The sequence below is a fragment of the Vulpes lagopus genome, chromosome 6 (genome assembly GCF_018345385.1).
Source record: "Vulpes lagopus strain Blue_001 chromosome 6, ASM1834538v1, whole genome shotgun sequence".
NCBI classification, from domain to species: domain Eukaryota; kingdom Metazoa; phylum Chordata; class Mammalia; order Carnivora; family Canidae; genus Vulpes; species Vulpes lagopus.
The window spans coordinates 127,116,768-127,126,796 of NC_054829.1; the positions used below are offsets into that span (position 1 = coordinate 127,116,768).

Sequence of the window (10,029 nt, forward strand, 5' to 3'; positions counted from 1 at the left end):
AATAAACTTCTGTTCATAGTTTGAAAATTGCTGATACTCACAGTAAATTAAAATAAATAAAATTTAGAAACCAGTGAAGAAATATACCAGCCTGTTGGAAATGTGCCTTAAGAACCAAGGTAATTGCTTTTCACCATTTCAGGTTTAACATTTGAAAATTGTTTTCAAACCTCTAGTTTTAAGAAAAAAATAGATTGTTTCATACTCATACACAGAGGGTATTCCGTGACACATATATTGATCAGGATTAGCTGATGCTGCCATATTTGACACAATGAAGTTTTCCATATCACTAACTCAATCTCCTGTGACCCTGGTGGATCGTCAGGGCAGCTCCAGGATCCAGCTGATTTTTATTTCATGGTCCCATCATTTCAACACACAGGTTAGAGGGAAGTGGAGACAAGGCCTTTAATGCACCTGATCCTGAGGATCCCGACTCCACTAACACTCATGATCCTTTGGTCAGAACAGTAACAACAAGGAATATCACTGACCATGATTTCCATGGCCTGGGAGTGTATGCAGGAAGGAGAGGCGACTCAGAGAGCGATGATGACTAGCGACGTTAACCACAGAAACACATTCATCAGCTCAGCTTTGGCAAGTAAACATGGAGAATAGGCATAGCCATAATCAGATATGTGGAATATTCGAGATTCCATGACTCAAACCATGGACAGAAATGAGCACACTTCCCTAAAATTATGTACATCAGATTATAAAAGTTCCAGTTACACAGCAGTGGGATCTCTCCATTGTCATGCAAAGATATGAGCCTGTAAGTGCTACTTGAAGCTTAGGACTCTCTGGCATGAAAATCAAGTCATCCAGAGGATGTATTTATTGTATCATGAGTAAGGAGCTTTGTGTTCCTATTTCCAGCTCTGCCTACAAAGTCTTCTCATAAATTCTTGGGGGAAAAGTTAGTTAACTTTTCTAGACCGATGTTTTTAGTTTTAAGAAACTTCAATGGAAGAAACAGCAAGGTTGCATGATCTCCAACATACTAAGTTTGCATGACGTGATGCATTTTATATTTTCTTATTTAATTTCTACTTAAGCTTTGCGTAGTGGCAGTGTCGTAGCCAATGAGGTTTATCCGAGGCGTGATTATTGCTAATTGAAAACTTTTCCTAATTTCCACTTAAGACAACATGCCAAATAAAAGTGGTGATTAAAAGAATAAGTTGAACTTGACAAATACTAAAAATTATCCTTCAAATCTTTTTTATGTGACTTTTTTTTTAAATAATGAAAGCACTTATTAAGGAGGTCCTTCTTATACTATGATAATTAAGTCAAGATGGAGTTGGATCCTAGATGGAATTACTTTATTCAAAATCAAGTTGTTTGGTTAAAAAAAAAAAAAAACTAGTTGTTTCAGTAGTTATTCTCGAGTATTTATATACATGAAGAAATCATTGGTAAACTTTAGAAACCATTTATTTCAAATAACAAGTATGCTACTTTATTAGAGAGTATTGTAAGTTCTTTGAAAATTTAGAAGGCTTCATAAGAAATCTTTTTTTACAAGTACTAAATAATATGTTGTTATGAATGCATCATCTACCAATACATTTCTTTTCAATACAGCATTTCACAATCAGGTAGCTCATTTAATATAGCACACATTTTTTTTTCAGACTGAGGGTAGAAAGGAAGACATTACTAAGAGATACAAGCTTTCCTCATATTAGGGGAAGAAGCTAGCATGTGAAGCTAAAATGGTACCTAAGAAAGGATATTATTTATAGAAGCTAGAATATGAAAGGAAATGGCAGGAGATGTCAGAATTGATTGAAACACTCAACCTTGACAGCTCTGAAATTTGCAGGTTGAATACCTGCCACAATTTGTGAATGATCCTCTATATTCTTAAACTGCTTGGTTTAGCTAGCATTGTGATAGAAATGGATGAGAGAAGCCAAGAAACTATAAGCCATATACAAGTTCCATTTCATTCCTAAGACTTATCCTAATATATGTTATTCTGCAATAAAAGAAAGAACTAGAGAAGTATATATTGATGCTGATCAGAATTTTCACCTTTAGAAACTATCCTGAGTTTCAAAATGTAAACACTTCCAAAGAACATTTTCTTTTTTACTGAGGTGCTCTCTTGTAATGTAAGGAATCTGTACATGAATATGTATTTTTATTAAATGCATTTATTCACCTGTTATTAAGGTACCTGGGTATTGTGCATATGTGTCTGTCTGTGCATGTGTGTGTGTAACAGTTGAACATTCACTCACTATATGGTAATGAAGAATTTGTGGCTGGTTTATTAAATAAGATAGGCTAAATTGCAGAATGCTCTAAAATTGCAGAGTGCTCTAAATAACCAGGCCAGAAAATAGTAAACGAATATTGCCAAATGAAAATGCACAGAAAATAGTTCGACTCTCTTGGCTATTAAAGGGTGGCACATGGATCCCTGGGTGGCGCAGCGGTTTGGCGCCTGCCTTTGGCCCAGGGCGCGATCCTGGGGACCTGGGATCGAATCCCACATCGGGTTCCCGGTGCATGGAGCCTGCTTCTCCCTCTGCCTGTGTCTCTGCCTCTCTCTCTCTCTCTCTCTGTGTGTGACTATCATAAATAAATAAATAAATTAATTAAAGGGTGACACAGGCTTACTAAAGCCAGCCATTGGTTATGTTTGCAAGAGTCTGGGTACAACTAGATCAGAAATAAAATTACTTGGTTTCAGTTAAGTCAAAACAAGATAAATAATAAACCAGCGAGACTCTTCCACTGATGTAGAGATGTTCTTTTTAGCCTAGCAAAATCCAAATCCCACCATTCTCACCCAATATTTATACTCTTTAAACACACACAGAACTACATGCTGTATCTCAAGTACAGAAAATATCTAACTATAGTTATTGTAAATATTGTTGTAACATATACAGGTTATGTTTATATTAGAGTTATTTAAATTTATTACTTTTTCCTGAGATAATGCCAAAAATCGCACATTTCAAGACACTGAACATCCTACTATTCTCTCTCGATAAATATTAAGACCACAATGGTCACTTTGTAAAAACCATACATTTTGTTGAAGTCGAGAAATTACTAGTACCTAAACAACACTTCCAAAAGAAACAACGACTCTAGGGAAATCTAGAATAGATTTCACCTGTTCTACTTAACATAGGAAAAGGTGGGAGCAGGGGGGCTCCTAAGTTGATGAAGAGAAACACTTTTGCATCAGTAGGTTAAGCCTCCAACTCTCGGTTTGGCTCAGATCATGATCTTGGAGTTGTGGGATCGAGCTTCCAGACCAGGCTCGGTGCTCAAGGCAGAGTCTGCTTCAGATTCTCTCTCCTTCTCCTTCTCATTCACTGTCTCTCTCAAATATATAAATAAAATCTTAGAAATATAAAATATTTAACATTCAACTATGAAGGAAAACAAACAATAATATTCTCCTTTCTTCCCAGATATTTTCCAGAATGGGGACAAAGAGGAATGTTGACTTAAAAAGTTTCATGAAAATACAGTGACTTTCTTATGACATTGAGAGATAGAAAAATATGGGTTCTGATAGATACATTTAATTGATAAGAACAAATGTTAGTAAGTAATGCAATATCACTTAAACACCACGTTCCATAATTCTGAGGAATAAATTCTGATTCTCCCACCACCACCAGCACCACCAGCACCAAAAACATTCCCTGATCTAATCACTATCCAAGAATAGATTTCACCTGTTCCACTTAACATAGGAAAAGGTGGGAGCAGGGGGGCTAGTAAGTTGATGAAGAGAAACACTTTTCCTTTTGGCTTTAGGGAAAACATACATTTTTTTTCTTAATTTACATGGAATATGCATCCTGGCTTTGGCATTTGCTTATCACTCCATCTTTATGTATCATGGTATGCTACCCCACACACTTCCAAATCACCTACCCCAATTTGGGTATCCTTTCTTGATTATGATTTTATCATTCTATTCTATCTGTTATCATACTTCAATGTCACCACTCCCCTTTCAAAGAGCAACACGGGGCCTATATAACACAATAATTGTAACTATAGAGGCAATTACAATACTTGGCAAATACCAAACTCTCCAAGGTCTTTTGAATAATTGGAAGAGGTAATGTATGAATGTGATAGCTCCAGATCATGTAGTGTTTGTTAAAAGTAATTTCTGACTGAAATAAACTCTCTCTATAAAAATTATATTGCAATATTTCAATGTAGTGTAAGTGATATCCAAATTACTGGTACAATCTGTCAGAGAAATTAAATAAAAAACATGAGAGGAAGTTATGTAAGACTAAACACACAGAATATATCTAGAAATATCTGTGATAAATATTCCCTTTGTGCTTTACATAACAGTTAAGCTACAGTTTATTTTATTTATTTATTTTAATGTTTTTATTCATAAGAGACAGAGAGAGATAGAGGCAGAGACACAGGCAGAGGGAGAAGCAGGCTCCATGCAGGGAGCCCAATGTGGGACTTGATCCCGGGTCTCCAGGATCAGGCCTGGGGCTGAAGGTGGCACTAAACTGCTGAGCCACCTGGGCTGGCCCTATTTATTTATTTTTTTAAGAAAACTTTTTAAGAAATTTTTTTCTTAAGAAAAAATTAAAAAAAAAAAAAGAACACAATTGCTCATGTGTGTGAGCAAGTGGCGGTAGGGGAGCAGAGGGAGAGGGAGAGAGAATCTCAAGCAAACTCCCCATTGAGAGTGGAGCCTGACATGGGCCTCCATCTCACCCTACTGAAATCATGACCTGACCCGAAACCAAGAGATGGACACTCAACTGAGCCACCCAGGTGTCCCCACCCAGGTGTCCCCACGGTTGTATTTTGTTTCATTTTAAACAAAATTACCTAAATATGGAAGAATAATGGTATGGTAGAAAGAAGATATTACATGCAACAGGTTGACCTGATTTTAAATCTCAGGTTTGCTATTTTGTTGCTCTGTGAATGGGGGAGGTTATATCCACTCTCAAGCTCACTTACCTTGCAGGGAAACTGGTTACTAATTAATAATATCTTAAATGAGAAAATGTCTGAACACAGTGCTCACATTTGGAAAGTTCTGGCACTAGGTGGTCCCCACAGTCTGCAGACAATGAATTTATTTACTTAATTTCTCAAGTCAAATGTTAGATAAAAGCAAAATCTGACAGAGGACTAAGTGTGCTATTGAGAAAATATTTTAAAACTCAAACCTCAGTTTCCTGTAAATTAAAGACAAAAATATTCAAGCTACCTATTTTATGAGGATGCCGTGAGGGTCAAATTAGACTTGTAAGTTATATTAGTAGTAAATACAAATTTGGCTAAAACCGAAAGTGTGATTCAATACCAAACTAAATAAAGGTGTAAAGGAAGTAGAAGGAGATGACTTCACCAGGTGCCCTTTCTGTGAAATTTTGTTATTCTACTCCTTTATCAAATTAATGTTTATTTGAAATAAAAAGTTCCTGTTTGAACCTACAAAATCGTATACTTATTCAGACAATGACAAATTGAACATACAGATTATTCAGTAAAGGGGTGGAGATATAAATATTATAGAATACGAGGCATAATAGTTTATAAGATTTCTGTATTAGCAAAGGACAGATTGTGAGCATGTCAATATAAAGACAAAGAGTTGAGATAACAAGTGGAAGAATAAGTTGGAGTGAGGTGCAGAAACTAGAAAACTTTGGGGCACCTGGGTGACTCAATGGTTGAGCCTTTGGCTCAGGTTGTGATCCCAGAGTCCTGGGATCAAGTTCCACATCTGGCTCCCCGCAGGGAGCCTGCTTCTTTTTCTGCCTAAGCTATGCCTCTATCTCTGTGTCTCTCATGAATAAATAAATAAAATCTTAAAAAAAAGGTAAAAGAAATAGAAAACTTCAAAGTGCTGCTGCTAGTTCCAGCCCCATAGTATGTAGTTAACTCATAAATCTATGGGAGAAGGTCTGTCTCAAACATAGGAAGTGTTCTCAAAATCTCTGGGGATAGGGTGTGAGGGAATAATGCTATAGGTAGAAAACAGCATTGGTCATTGTCAATAACTCTTGAGTCAAGAGTGAGTTGGTGACCAATATCTTACTATAGAGCAATTTCTCCATTAATGGAGAGAAATAGGAGAAGCAATCTAGTTTTGAGGAAGAAGGGATGGCAGGAATCATCATCTTAAATAAATGAATTGCAGGGAGACTGAGGAGCAATATAGATAGATAGCTAGATTTTCACAGGTAAGGGATGCTGGATTTTTCGCTGGAGATTTTCATGTAAAAAATGAAAAGTAATCAAGTACATGGAAGGAATGTGTCACTTTTTATTAAAAACTTTTAAAGTATGGAATGATCAGGATACTCTAGTTGAAATCATTTTAATCATGGATTATAGCAATTCTAACAAGCTTGCACAGAGAGTGCTCATCTTTTCATCATCTTGTGTTGTTGTGGTTGTTCTTTTTTTAGGGTGAAACTGTATAAAGCAAATTATTCGGAAGATAGCAACTTTATTACATATGCATTAAGGAAATTAGCCATATATCTGAAATGAAGTTTGCCATGGAGATAGAAGCTCTCTTAATCTCTAAACATATAAAATCTCTCATTTATTTAATTCTTTCAAGTAACTAAGTTATTACTTATTGATTCACTTTATTAAAGACATTGAGACTAAAATTACTCAAGACTCTAAGACCATTAAAATCCCAATTTATTAGTAATGATAGAAGAAATGAGGAAAGATTTTGTCACTTTCTCCAAAAATATTAATTTTGACATCATTCTTTTTTTTCCCGCTGAATAAGCTTCCAGCCTCTTGAAGAATTCTAAATTGTAAAGTTTTCATTCAACTTTTTAATGCAGATATTTTTATCCGATGTTATACAAACAACCTACAAATTACTTACATTCACACAAGCACTAGGATATCTACAGAGTTATTTTTTGTGAAGGCAATTTTTAAAATATTAATGACTTTAAAAATGAAATATAGATGCTTACACATATAGGCACTCATCTAAGAAAATCATCAGTCCTTTTAAACAAAATGAAAACAAAAATTGATAATCTGTGATTTAAGGAATAGATTTTTATCACTGTTGTCTTAGTAGGGATAAATTAGGATGATAATAGGCAACAAAAATAACTCATCTGTATATAAAGTAATAATTTATTCTAATTATTTCCATTGTTATTTTATAGTGTCAAATTTCTCCATAGATAAAGCTATACTACAAATTACTGGCAGGGTAAATATACTATTTATCATATTATTTAAGTTATGTAATCTTTGCAAAGATACATTTTATTGAGCTATTTTAAATCACCTTAACCCCAAAAAAGACTAAAATGGATAATCTGCTACATCATGTGTTAGCCTCAAAAATCAAACTCGGCTACAAACCTTGTTGTTATGGAAAGATGGAGGACAAGTGACCTTCATCTTAATGCCTTCTTGCTGGAGGCAAGTAGAAAATTCATTTTTCTAGCCTATACTCCTAGGATTTTATGATCATTCTTTGAGGAATCTGATTCTGTATTCTGAGGTCTGACTGCTGACAGCTTTAAGTCTCATTTTCCCTCTTCCTCCTGTGTCCTATATCTGATCAAGCTCATAAGAAGGCCTGGTGTCTCTCCTTTGGGCAAGTTGGGGATTTAAATCATGCAAGCCCCTTCCTACATGAATCGCCATCCTGGCACCACTCTCTAAACCACAATAAAAATCCAGGCCATTGTCCTCTCCTTGCTTTCTCAAAGCATTTTGAACCTGCCTGGAAGTCTTGTCTTCCTCTGCCAGAGGTCTTAATTACATTTTTCACATTAATTTGTGTTTAGGACGTCAAGGTGGTCGAAAGTGAGGATTAAAAATATAGTTAAGAATGATCTTATTCTCAAGGTTCAATAGTCTGTTGAGGTCAATGGTAGGTAAACACATAATTAAAATAGAGATACAAAGTCTATGGTAGGCAGAAGCCCAAATGAAATTCTTAAATGTGAGAAAAAAACTAGAAATAATTAAATAACCTTTGAGGTTGGAGGCAACTTCTTGGATGAATGATTTATGCTTTAAAGTTTAAAAAAATAAAGGTTAAATAAAAGTCAGCCACATTGAGAATTCATGTAGCATTATTGCAGGAAGATGGAATATTATAAAAAATATGAAAAAGAAAATTCTAGATTGTGTTAATTGCAAGCAATTTATCCTACCCAGAAAGTCTCCTTTAAAGGGAAGAATGGTGGTAAATGAGGCCATTTAATTAAGATCAGAATGAATGTCTTGTAAACTCACCTTTTGAGTTTAGATTTTATGGCTTTTGCTGTTTTTGGTATTATTCCATCAACTAAATGATCAAGAATCCATTGCACTCTGTAGGTTGTCTTTTATTTTTTTTTATTTTTTTAAAAATTTTTTTAGGTTGTCTTTTAGTACCCAAAACATTCTTAAGAGTTATGTTGCCTATAGTTCAGAAAAAAATATACAGCTAGCTAATTTTTACTCCAACATGTTACGACTAAAAAATAATAATTATTGGCCAGCCTAATAGACCAATTCAGACATGATTTATGGCTTTACACATTAGAATACTTTTTATTGCTACTTATAACTGTTGTCTTAATCTTCATAAAATGTATCCATCATTATCTTTCCCATTCCTTAATCAAAATAACCGAAACTGTTGAGGTATAATTGAAATATAAATTTAATTTGCCTGCTTCTATTGGGTCCTCTTCCCCTTCTAGTTATATACTTCTTTGCAGCTAATCGTAGCCATATCACTTGATGTACTCAATGATATGCAAGCATAAGTTATATCTGCCTTTTTAATACGAGTTTTTTTTGTTTTTTTGATAAGCAGACCTAAAAGGTTATAGATCTAAAAGAGATAACTAATGGATGGTTTAGCCTCCCTCAGTCTAACTGCTAAATTGCTACAATACAGATGGTTGACCAGAAGATCCAGAAAAATTACAATGAGTATTTCTAACATCTCACTCATTAAGCTATTTAGATTTTAGTGTGAGGTCACTGAGATTTTAGAGTTTCTTATATTAGTATAACATGTAGCTATCAGCCAATGTAGTTTGTTTGTAAAAATATCAAGATAATTACATAGATTACATTTAATAACTAGCAATAAGAAAACAAATAATGATAAAGATATGATAAAACTGTTGGTAGCCTCTCCTGAAATTTATGCAGATGACCACTCTTTGATTCATGTATTCATGCTTTTAAGAAACTTTTGCTTCTTTTCAAGCATAAGCATTACACTCAGTGTACATTACTTATTGAAATTTCTGCCGCAAATAGTAAAGAAAAACCTTGTCCTCTATGTTGTTATGGTCTATTTAATAAAGAAACCGTAAGAGAGCTTATTTTTTTAAAGCTGCAGGATTTAAAAGAATAGGAAGCATTGCATTTAGCCCTATTAGGTAAAAGTTCATGAATGAAATGACATTTAGTCTATGTCCAGTTTTTAATATTATGTATGTGTAACCAGACTTCTGAACCCACTCCTTTAGATATGACTGATCATATAAAATAGGCCTAACTATTGGATCTCTCCCTCTCTCTCTCTCTCTCAGTGGTCATCCTCCTAGTCAGCTTCCTATTTGGATGTAACCTTTAGATGCAAACGTTATTAAAATTAGATAATAATATATGGAAACTTGTTATTCATTTTCCTTCAATATCTACATAGATAGATCCTTCACTTCAAGTATCAGCTCAATTGTCACTTCTTCATAAAAGATGACCTAAATTTAGCACCTTTAATTTTCTTCTTTAAATTAGTAACTGACATGATGTTATATTGCATTTTAAAATATATATTTATTGTCTATCTCTTCCACTGGAATGTAAACTCTATGAAGGTAGATAGTTTGTTTTATGTGGTATCTATCATACCTCTAGCTCTAGTTCAGTCCTTGTCATGCCATATTTATTGGGTGAATGAATAATGAAAGGATAATAAATATCTGTAATGAATATATTCTGAGCCTTTTTCTTGGAGGTTAAAATTATAACATTCCGTGCCTT

At 34.4% G+C, this 10,029-nt stretch overlaps 1 pseudogene; it reads left to right on the top strand.

The window, feature by feature from the left end:
- Window positions 1–1,062: 1,062 nt before the first annotated feature.
- On the top strand, window positions 1,063–1,224 carry LOC121494123 (annotated as a pseudogene).
- Window positions 1,225–10,029: the final 8,805 nt, after the last annotated feature.